General features: G+C 40.9%; 1 protein-coding gene across 3 annotated transcripts in view; it reads right to left on the reverse strand.

Annotated features, from left to right (window-relative positions):
• EPHA5 (EPH receptor A5) overlaps nucleotides 1-12345 on the reverse strand; it is a 675470-nt gene that overhangs the window by 125095 nt on the left and 538030 nt on the right. The gene's annotated exons all lie outside the window — the stretch shown is intronic.

Raw genomic sequence — 12345 nt, forward strand, 5'->3', positions numbered from 1 at the left:
AGCTTGAAGTGAGTCAAACTTACTTACAGCAATGCATTGGTGTATCGACTCAAACTGTACCGTATTTTGAGTTCTACTTTTCAAAACGCTTCACAATTTATAACAAAACAGCAGTTGATGTGCCTTTAAAGCTGAAAGCAGAAGTGTCCAACTTTTATTTTGGAGGACCGCATCTAGGCCAGAATTTCAGGATAAGGATTGAGGGGCGTATTTATGAAAACGGTCACATCGCTGCGACAAAACAGCGATGCAACAGTTTTCCTGTTTGCGCCCTCCTTGCGACACAATGAATGCGCTGTATTTATTGTACGGCGCTCCAGGTCTCAAGGAAAGACAGATACGTCAGGACACATAGAAAGGGGAAAAACAAGGAGAAATAAGGATATTTCTCCTCATTGTGCCTCTCTAACGGCACCTCTAGAGTGGTGTTAGAATCTGACACATTCCCTGGTTTAGGCAATCCTTGTTAATCTGGGAATGCTTCAGATTCCATGGGTGGTGCGTGGGAAAACCCACAGCGACACCAATGGAACGTTCCTTTCATGCATTGTTCCGGGGCACATATTTTCAAAGCAATGAAAAACCATGCAAAGTGGCTTTGCGTGGCCTTGTAAATATGCTGCCGCACATTACGCCATGGGAGAGTCAAAACAGTGATGCTCCGCTGACACAAAAGTGCTGCAAGAGGACTCGTAAATGAGTACCACAGTGTGTAAATGTATCTTACTGGAATAGATTCAAAATCTAATAAGGAACTGGCCAGTGTGCCTCATTGTTGGACAATCATCATGTTACAGTGGCACGCCAAGTGAACCCTTGCATTCAGGGTTTCAATCTGATTTTTAAAATCCGTCAAAGCTGTGCTCCAGGGCGGAATGCGAACCTAGCTCCTCTCAAATCTTCACAGATCGCGCGCGTCATGCACAGTTTCACATTTGACATTACGTGACATTATGGAAGACTACTTAGACTTTCCCTCAAGATCATGATACCATAATTTGGTGGATCGAATGGAATTAATTTAGAGCATGTGCGTACCTTTGCGCATTTTGCTGGTGTCGATGACATTAGTTATATTGTGTTTTATCTTCATATACTGTCAGTAAGGACAGTTCTTTATCAGTGTTCTTTGTGGCATTATTCAGTATTAGCACTTTGTAAGCATTCTCTAAATATGTTTTTTCATAAAAGTCAGAATTTCAGTCTGTTCTATGTATGTGTATAAAGGAGATTATAGAAACACTATACTCACAGGAATTATTACCCCCTTCCCTTTCAACAGCTGTCTTCCCTGTTTCAACTAGCTTTGTTACTGGGGACAACATTATGAACACATCACCCCTGCTCTTATCACACTCCACTGGCCACAGATAAAGCTAAGTGCATCCAAAACAAGCAGTGGCAAAGGAAAATAGGCCTCACATATGCAAGAGCTTTTGGCTTTGCCAATGTGTGTTATCCGTATTGTACACCAGTGTGGCTGCTGATCAGCCTGGCAACAAGTTAGTGGCATAGAGTAGAGTGGCATGGAGGGGAGTAGAGTTTTATAAAGTGGAGTGTCATAGTGTGGAGTAGAGTGTCTTAGAGTGTAGTGGCGTATAGTGTTGTGGAGTGGCATGGAGTTTTGTGGAGTGGCATAGAGTGGAGTGTCGTAGAGTGGAGTGGCAGAGAGTGGAGTGTCGTAGAGTGGAGTGTGATGAAGTGAATAGTCATGGAGCAGAGTGGAGCAGAGTTGTGTAGAGTGGTGTGCAGAGATGTAGACTGGAGGAGTAGAGTGGAGGGGTAGAGTAGAGGGGCGTAGAGTGGAAGAGAGTAGAATGGAGTAGAGTGGGGTGGTGTACATTGGAGTAATGGAATAAAGTGGAGTAGTGTGCTGTAGAGTGGAGTGGAGTTGAGTGGAGTGGAATGGCGTAGAGGAATTGCTTAGAGTGGAGTAAAGTGTCATAGAGTTGAGTGGTATGGAGTGGAGTACAGTGTCGCGGAATGGCTTAGAGTGGAGTAGAGTGTTGTAGAGTTGAGTGTTGTAGAGTGCAGGGCTATGGAGTGGAGGGAGACTGAGTTGAGGGGCATGGAGTGGAGCAGAGAGGAGTAGTGTGTTGGTGAGTGGAGTGCCATAGAGTGGAGTAGAGTGTTGTACAGTGGAGTAGAGTATCGTGGAGTGGCATAGTGTGTTGTGGAGTGGAGTAGAATGACCTAGAGCTAAGTGTAGAGTGGCATGGAGTGTCATAGAGTGGAGTGGCATAGAAGGGAGTAGGATCAAGTGGCTTAGAGTGGCGTAGAGTGGAGTAGCATAGAGTGGCATAGAGTGGAGTGCGAAAATGTTTTGGTTTTTAATGAGGAACTTGGGGATTTAGTTCTTGATATATATCCCAAAAAACTCTCAGCGTGTTTTAGATAACTTTAACACCCTTCTCAACAGAGGCACAGAAACAACAATTCCACGCAGTAAACTGTGCTGCTCACTTTTTCTTTTTTACAAAAGTAGAAATATGATTTTAAAAGCAAGTAAGTACTAATTTTTACATCTTTCCCCACAGTCCTCTCTCTTTCGAGCAAGCATTCCTGCCGTCACAGTAATTCAAAAACACTCCTGGGGATAAATCTAAAAAGTAGGGTAGAGTGGAGTAAAATGCTGATTCTTTCCAGTATCTGGAAAACAAATTGAAAATTTCAAAGGGTCCCCAATCCCTTTGGAGTTCAGAAATGCTTTTTTGGGGGGGCATGCAGCATTTAAAAAACAACATAAAATAGCCTCGCCTTTCTCCAGCTATTCGCCCAGAAAACAGAACTCCTCTCACTTGAGCATATTGCTAACATATGGTTTTGTGCGTGGAAGAAGATTTAAGATGCCTAATAAGTATTTCTATGGTGGGAACACTTCAATATTGTCCTTTCCCATTTTTTTCTGTTTTCAGATGAGTCTTTTCACTACATTTATTAATCTCTCGTATTCATTGGACTTTAGCTCTAAATGCTGCAATCTTCCAGAAATCTAGGCTCTGCCATTATTGTACATGCACCACTTAGCTGCCATTTTGAATCTTTTGGTACTTATACCTTCCTCTCTTCTAGATGCAACTGTGTCTTATTTCTCATTGTTCTCACATTGTGCTGGTCGTTTCATGTATTTTAGGGTTTCAACAGAATTAACGTCTGTGGAGTAAATACCAGCTATGTATGGGTGCCTTCACATAGAATGAATAAGGTAGAGATTGTCTTTACTTGAATAGAGGTGTTTGAGAGTGCTTGAAAGGTATAAGTGTGTAAACACATACACTTTTTTTTTATTTTTTATTTTTTTGCAGCTCATGGGTACCCTCACAGAGAATGAAAAAGGTAGAGATTGTCTTTACTTGAAAAGAGGTGTTTGAGAGTGCTTGAAAGGTATAATTGTGGAACACATACACTTTTTGTTTTTATTTTTTTGCAGCTCATTTTCCAGGTCCTGAGGATAACTCGCAAATTAAGACTGGGTTTGAAACGCGTAGACCTTGATTTTGTGTCCAAATAAGTATAGATAACAATTGAGAGGTGTTAGGTTGACAAACAATGTACTATTAATTGAATTTTAGGTTGCGCAACCTGAACACCGTACTGTTTGGCCAACATTCCCTGGGATAGTGTTGTATTTCTTTTATATTGTGTGAATTCTTAAAACATCCCCTTGGGGTTTTCTTTCTTTTCCTTTTCTCTTTTTCTTAATTTTGAGGGAATTTGATCGAGCTCAAATTAGGTGTATTTAGTGTAATTTGTTGACTAATACAATGTTTGTGTTATTGTGAAATTGTAAATATTGTATTGTTTTTGTATGGTCTGCTCATTGTTTGGAGTGCTTTTCTAATGATTCATTAATTAACAAATTTTGAAAAGTAAAAATCGAATATAAAAGAAATAAATTATTGATTATCTAATCTTTTTCAATCACCATGAGTGTCACGCGTGATTGCTTGAATTAACGTAGTGAATGGTATCAGTATTGGCATTTTTGTAGTGTTGGAGCATTCTGTAAAGAGCATTATCCTAAAACACTCTATATACAGCACCCCTGCTTTGCAGGTGGTCATGCTTTTATAGTTTCCTATTCACATTTGAAGATGCATTTTTTCTTTTTTTAGTTTTTTACTGGCTGTAAATAAATCAGTTCATGTTTTCTTATTGACTATGGGAAGTTTTGTGACACCTATTTGTGGCTTGCCTGTGCTATAGAACACAAAACAGCAGAAAAACGGATTTGCATTTTATATCCACGAAAAATAATTTCATTTACATTTATGGAGTACTTTGACAGCCCTCTTAGATACATTATTTTCAAGTTTCACCCTATTCAACATCTTTACTATTATCTGAGTACACACTTTTGAATGCTTTTAACTCGTTTATATGAAGGTACAGTTTGGAGTGCACTTGGAAGATGTCGCATGACAATGTTCAACGAGTGCTGACTTCTGCAATGTTCTCCCTTTAAAGTGGTTTCTCCTTGACAAGAGGGCCCTTGGAAAATCTGGATGTTGGTTTACATTATATGTAAATGTGGCGTACGGAAATGAAAGTGAAGAATGTATGCACAGCAACACTTGGGCACAGGCTACTTAAAGCTGCAGGTTATTGAGGTTTGTTCAAGAAGAGAAATGTACAGGTTACATGGGACTTATTAGGTCTGGACTACTAACAGATTTTAGCTGTTGCTGAAAGGCCTTCTGTGTACAAGATGAAGAGTGGGCTTTGGTCATCCCATTGCTCATGACTGGTTGGCTTTCTTCAATCAATCAATGAGGATTCATATAGCACAACGCAATCACCCCTAGGGGTATATGGGTGCTGTATTCTTGACAATCTAATTTGCTTTTATTCAATGGCTTGCCTTCCTATTTCGGAGTTTGTTCCTCCTTTGTAGCATAGTTTGTTTACCGTCCTATCGATTGGACGACTTGTATTCTTCTGTGGTTTAAATTCAGGGATCTATTTTTTCTTAGTCTTTCAGCATGCATTTTCTTACTCTTTCTTCATGTGCTTCTTCTACAGCTGACATCCCCGCTACCCAAAACCTCCATGTTTCTTTTCCTCTCCCCCACTTGTTCGTTGCTTCTTCCATCCGTCCCCATCCTGCTCATCTTTTTTTACTGTTGTTTCAAAAGACACCCTCCCCAGCTCCTGCACTGCTTCCCCATCCCTTCTGGCTTAGTGTTTTTGCTCACCATTCTTTTTTGCTTACTTTTTGGAGGACCTGGCAGATGCAATTTGGTGCTGGGATGCTCCTTTACTTTTAAAGTGCTTACACCCCACTTTTTTTGTTTTAATTCACTGCTCTAAGACGGGCATCCACAATTTTGGAACAGTAAATTAAAAAAGAGACAATGGCTGCTGCAGTGTCATAATGTATACATGCATCCACAAACTAAGGGCGGCATTTTGTCTCTTTGTTTTCTGATGCAGTTCAGCATATGCAACAAGCATTTTCTATTTTGACTGATTCTGGTTAGAGCCAGCAACAAGCATTGGAAACCCTACATTTGGCTAAGGGCCTTATTATGACTTTGGCAGTGCTGGAGAGGGCCGCCTCACCAGCACCCTGCTCCTGCACCGCCAAAGCCATAATTAGACCACATGTCGGATTCTGACTGGATTCCAGGTCGCGCAGTCCTGCGGTTGCTGGCCCACTGTGGTGCCTGTTTAAAGGCTCATAGGAGAGCCGTATCAGGCATTACAATGGGAACACAATTGCAGGTTCCTGCAGAGCATGGACTGTTAGGTCCATGACCTGCAGGAACTGGGGGTGCATGCAGACCAGAGGGCACAAAGGTACTCCCCTGACGCAGAGGTAAGAGGGGCCCTGTAGGCCCCCCTTTATTTCTTCACTGCCACACTTTTCATTGCGGTGTGACCGCCATGACAACTGTGGCAGTGAAGAAACTAGTAATATGCTTGGCGGTGTTGCAGAAGCACCACCAGCATATTACCAGCCTCACACAGCTGCAAGACTGCCAGGGATCATGGATCCCTGGCGGTGGCATTGGTTTTGTGGCGGTCCAACCTCCAAAGTCGAATTATGATGGGCAGACTGCCTGTCTGGTGGTCCACGGACTGCTACCATGACTGCAGTGGTCCAATGAACCGCCGTAGTAGTAAAAAGGCTCTTAGTCTTTTGAAAGGTGAGACCTTTTGGCTTTGCCAGTTCTTGTATTTTCCCTCGAATCACTATGAATCTCAACTGATGGTGTTTGTATCTGAGCATCCACGGATGCAAGATCATCACCTTCTCTCACCCGCTGATGCACAATGTACATTCCTATTATTGTAGCAGTCAGTATTCTGCTGAAATCTTAAATTATTTTTGTATTTTTAAAGAGGTGAAAGTAGGATTGGAAGGAACATTGATTTTCCCCTTTTTTGCATTTCTACAGTGTTTCATACCCCTAAGGCAGTACTGGAGCGCTTATGTGGGGCAGGTAGTGTTCTACAATATACATTTAGGATCAAAAGGGAGATCTCATTGTCATGTTGCCATATGGCAGCTTTTGAGTGAAGTCATGGGAACTTGACCCGAATCGGGTATCAGAGCACTTTACATAGCACCAGTAGTGTTACACGAGGACACATTCATTTTTGTTAGACACGGGGAAATTAAGCGATTTGCCCAGAATCACAGGATGTTCAGCGTCATTACCTTCACTAAGACATATTTCTTTTTCTTTATTATGTTTTGTGTGACAGAATGTCGAGGCTTATGCCAGTGGTGGACATATCTGCCAATCTCACTGTCCAAAAAACATAATAGTTCACCAAAAGGTGAAGGACAAGGTGCAAAAACTTGTGTATCAATCAGGAGGCGGTTTGTTGAGGAACTTGTTTGCATATTCCATGCAATGTTCCGCTCAGATGGAAAATGCTGCCAGAATCCAGTGCTCTACTTTCCAAAATGGAGCGGGTCAGGGCCATTCAACAGCCAATACCGTACAGAAATATGAGTGATATAAAGCAACTACTACATGGCATATTCATGAGCTCAAAAAACTCAAAAACGTATGCTCGTCAGTCCTAACTCACAAAGTTTTTTCTGGGACACATGTCTGTCGTCCTGGATTACATCTCAGTACCAGAAGTAAATCAGCGGTAAACCATGAGTGCACCTGGATAATTTGAAATTCATGGTATGAGTGCTACAAGAGTGAGTCACACCTACTCATAGCAAAACCTTAGTGAATTGGGCCCTTTTTTTAATCATGCTTACCTTTAGTCATCAATCAATACGTGCAGTTATTTTTTGTTTTATGATCTCCAGCAAATTCATGAATATTTCCATTGGTGAGAGGTTGTGATGGAAGGATGAACACGCTTTTTGACAGACAGGCAGATGGTTGGACCGAAAGGCTAGATGGAGGAATGGAAATGACTTTGGGTGATAGAGAAAGTTCACTTCAACTACTGATTTGACATTGCGTAATCAGCATTGTTCAAATTGTGGACCTAATTCATGGGGATTAATTTGTGGACATCGCTTAGCAATGCAGGCTCATTGTCAAATGTACGTTCCACCGAATTATGTGTAGGTGCAGGCGCACCTGCAAAAGCCAGTACAAGTATAGCTAGGGGCAAGTGTACTGGATTCCTGATGATGGATGCGTAGGGTCAGAATACAATTGTACTGTTAGGTGATGCCTCTAGCACGCGTACCATGCGTCAAACTTCTTCGACTATCTTTAGAGGACAGTGATAACAAAGACAGTCGCTAAATGTTTACAGGTCTCTAAAATGAGCTTTAAAATTAGAGCTGAAACAGCTTCGAGGGTTATTACAGGCTTACATAAATTCACAAAATGGCAATTAGACTGCCATTAAACAGGTCAAAAATCTTAGTAAGAGTTTTTGGAACCAAAAGGTATGGCAATGTGGTTGAATAGGTTGGTTGTACAACATTAGGCCAAACTCCTGTGTGCAATTATTTTTTCTTATCCCACTAAAGCAGATTGAGTTGAGACTGTACATGATTCCATTAAAACACAAGCATTGACAAAACCAATTGTTCTGGGTTGGCTGCCAGTCCTTTGGCTTTCCAATGTTCATTTTGTTTTGCCACGGTTTTTATAAAACATTAAAACATTGCTGTGTTTCTGTATTGCTTTTATATGACAAAAATCTCAATAAAATCTTATTGAAATTAAAGAAAAAAGAAAAAACATTGCTGTGGGAGCTGCTAGGTCCACTCCAATATAGTCAGTCACATAACATTTATTCAGCCAAATGCGGCCATAAAAGTACCAATAATAAAAAGAAATCATGAATAAATAGAGCAGCATTGCAAGATTCAGGGCACATCCGGGGATAAAACAATTATTTTCAAGAATGATACTACATAGGGTACATACCAATGATAAGATACATAAAACATGGGCCAATGGGTCTCAGGCTAAAAACAAAAAAAAATTTGAGAGAGTTAAAAGAGATCAGTTCCTCACATAACTTTAGGATGAGGGTAGGGAAGTTAGTTTGAACTATATTGGTTACTGCCATACTGCCATGGAAATCTTCTCATTCTCCTTCCTTTGCAATAGCTCAAGAGCCTCCTCAAGGAGTTTGTGTTCAAATAGCAAAAAAAAGGGCACGGACTCCAATAAAACAGGTTGAAAAAAAGAAAAAAATTATTTCTGTCTCAAAAAGCACACATTGCCAAAGTCGTACCTGTCACTGAAAGGAACTACTTTGTGTGTGAATGTGATCCTTGTGAAAAAGATTAATGCTTTCACTCACAGTGAAGTTAGCCAATGACTGAAGTGGACTAATACAAACACAAATACAGATTTGTACAACAAAATACTCCAAAAGGAACCTTGAATTCATGTGAGATACATGAATATTTTTCTCAGCCTCTAAATTCTAATTGAAATCCATGAATGGGCTCATCATTTTGATGGATGTCAAAATCAGTTTACTGATGGTTTACGACCTGCATGTACGAGGATTGGGCAGAAAATTATCATGACCAAACAGGTTCAATTTTTTAACACATTTCAACAAATGCATCATACTGGATTTGAGCTGACGAACAAATGCCGGACTTGCCCATTCTTGGATATTCACTTTGTTCCTGGAGAACACTGCCTTCCATTTTGTATATTCCTTGCCGAGCATCGCAGTAATGATTGCCCTAAATTGGCCCAAATCAACATGGCGCTGAAGTGGCTTCTGCAATGGCTTTGAATGCTTTCTTGCGGTGGAAACCAAGGCAAATGTACTGGAGTGGCTTAATTTATTCATCATTGGCCGGCCGGCTCGGGGCGAAATCAAAGGTAGCAATTGAGATAATGACGGGGAATAATTCGGAGACCTTTGGAAGTAATTGAAGGACAGGAAGAGCGTGAATCCCATACTGAGCTTATTCACACGACAATTAACTCAGAGTGCATTACTGAAAACGATACCTCTGTGGAGCATCAGACATGCTTGAAAACAAATGCACTGTAAATAGCAATACAATAGTGCATCCCTCTCAGTTTAGAAATAAACTAGCTTATTAGCTGCCTAGGGATAAAGGGGGTGGGTTGTAGCAAAACTGAGCAGATAACATCACCAGAAAACAAACAATATCGAAAGGTTCGGGGGGAGGTGTGTGTGTGTGTATGAGTGTGCACAGGTTGGCATTGACATTGTCAGCAGCACTTCTGCACCTGATGAATCCACATGGATGGAATATTTTGAGAAGCTCATTCACTCTAACTGAAAAAAGGGAATATGTGTTCCCCAAGCAAACTGAGGGGCATATTATCAAGACAGGCGATAAAATTATCACCGCTTTAGCGGCAGAAAACTGCCGCTAAAACGGCGATAATGGGCTTGATTATATGCTCTATGGAATTCCAATTGAAGCCCGTGTTAGATGTCCTTCACACTGTAACGTGGTTGAAAAACTGTGGCTTGCCGCGTAAACACTGTGCAGATAGCGATGTATGTGGATAATGGACCTCCCATATGTATGTGGTCTGTCTCAATATCTAAGCCACTAGTTCTGAATATGGGAAGCAGTGTGTGAGACATAGGTGGCAAGTGACCTTAACTATTAATATTTTTATAGTAATTTCCATTTTTTGGTCTTTGTATTCTGCTGGCAACTGTCCCTGATTTCAAAGGAAAAGGTGATCGTGCAGAAATAGTGACAATGGCGTTACAAAGGGCTGCCTCAGTAAATTGTGCCTTTACTTTTTAACTTGTATTTACACAGTGCTGTAAACAGGAGGAAAGTGAAGTTGGCCATGTGGTGCTCTGCAGCTCTCGTAACAAACAAATATATGTTTTGGAAAGCCATAGAAGGTGCACGTAGTCTGATATAATTTGAGTCATCCCCTCAGGAAGAGAAGTTACATGCATGTCTCATAAACCGTCAAGGACGATACAATATAGTTGGAAATGTAGACCTAAGTTCTTGCATGGACTCAATTATTAATTTGTAAAATAATAACTGATGATCCCCATTCCCCAACGTTTTCCGAGGAGGTGTTGCATGCCAGTCAGGCAGGCTTTTCCTCCAGCTACAGTGCCACTATTGCCCGGAAATGCCTACCACCTCTGCTAGCAGCGTGCTTGTCAGATTAACAGTCGCCCTGACTACCTGGTAAGCTGCATGAACACTATCTAGGAGGTGTCCAAGACTCCTTGTTTTATATGAATTGTTTGTGGAAATAGAGGGGCTACTAATACACTGAAAATGAAGGATCAATATATTGCCAATCCTATTTCCAGTGGCTCAAGGTGGAAACAGAAAAGGACTCTGCTTTCTCCAAGTTCTCTGTACATTATAGCAGCTTCAGATCAGAATCAGGACTGTGTATGAAGTGGCAAAGAATGACGGTCTCCAGAAATAAGAGTCGGTGGTGCCCAGAGGGGGCACCACTGGTACAAATTAAGCCCTGCCCGGATTATGTGATTTATGTATTTGATGTTTGATAACCTGGGCCTCTCCCTGGGTCGTTAAGACTACCTTATGCTACAAAACGTACTAAGCAGTATTGGTCTTGTGCAATGTGATAGTGCCTTTTTGGAGTGTCAGTAGGCATTATGTGCTGGGCAGAGGCTACCAGAGGTAGAATAAATTCAGGATTCCACAAGAAGCATCAGAAGCTGCATAAACTCGCAGTATTTCCTCAAATTGAATGTTTTATTCGTAGTTGCTAGATGTAATCGACACCATGGAGTCGCAAAGCAGAGTCCCACTACCCTTCGAGAGGAAGGAGTGCATGCCAACTATAAGGAGACTGATATCATACATTTTGGAAGGCAATGTTGGTGGTGCATTTTGCAGACGAAGAGTATGAGGATGGCATTACCAAAGGTACGCGATAAATGTAGGAACAACATTACGTCAGTCATATGGGAAGCAGATATGTAACTAAACCTTTAATCAGTGTTCATTTGCCTGGGGTGTGCCTAGTTTGATTACTGACCCTCCTTCACTCAACCGAGAGTTGACTAGCTCAAGTGTGGGTTTCACATGAGTCAAATATAACAAACAGTTCTTTAAAGACAACAGCATGCATACCAAAACATCACTAATATTCTTTTGTTATCTTTCTAGATGTGAGTGAAAGGATCCCATCCTTACATTAAAAAAAACAGCACACAATAATATTAGTTGGTTAAGGAGAGGGTATTCATTTTTAAGCCTGGTCGAAATTTTAATCACGCTTGTGTAATTATGGTACTTTCATGTGACATAATTTATGTGAAATTACAGAGATTATCCTACATTGCGTAATTTTAGGGAGAAAATTTAGCACAGGGTGTACTGCTTGAGTAATTTTTTAATGCGAGTGGCATTTCAGGTACTTTTTTTACTTGAGCGGACTGTTTGGGTAATTTTTCTGCACAAAACTGCAAATCAAAATGTGAACAGCAGTGTTTTGAAAGTGAGCAGCAGTTCCTTTACCATGGGTGGTCAACAAACATTTCAGGTGGATTTTTATACCCATTCAGACTATTCATGTCATTTTCTTAGCACAAAACTACAAATCCAAATGTGAGCAACCAGAAATCAATTCAAATTACATTTTTGAGTTGAATTTTTACCTGGCCAATTTTTTTAGTGCAAGATTCATTTCACATACTTAGGCATAATTTTGCAGTCGTTTTCCGTGATCACCCTTCACAGAATTACATGAGATGTGCCCACCCCTATAATCTTTTTTTGCACAACACTCAGCTCTAGGCTTCCATTTCCAGTCTACCCATATATTAACACGCAAAAAAACAACAGCAGCAGGTACAACAACCACTGGAGGGACGCACTTTTAATTATGTCATACTTGGAAATGATTCATGCAGGATTCCAAGTGAAAGCCCCCACCAACCACCACCACC

The sequence above is a fragment of the Triturus cristatus genome, chromosome 2_1 (assembly GCF_964204655.1).
Source record: "Triturus cristatus chromosome 2_1, aTriCri1.1, whole genome shotgun sequence".
In the NCBI taxonomy this organism is placed as follows: Eukaryota; Metazoa; Chordata; class Amphibia; order Caudata; family Salamandridae; genus Triturus; species Triturus cristatus.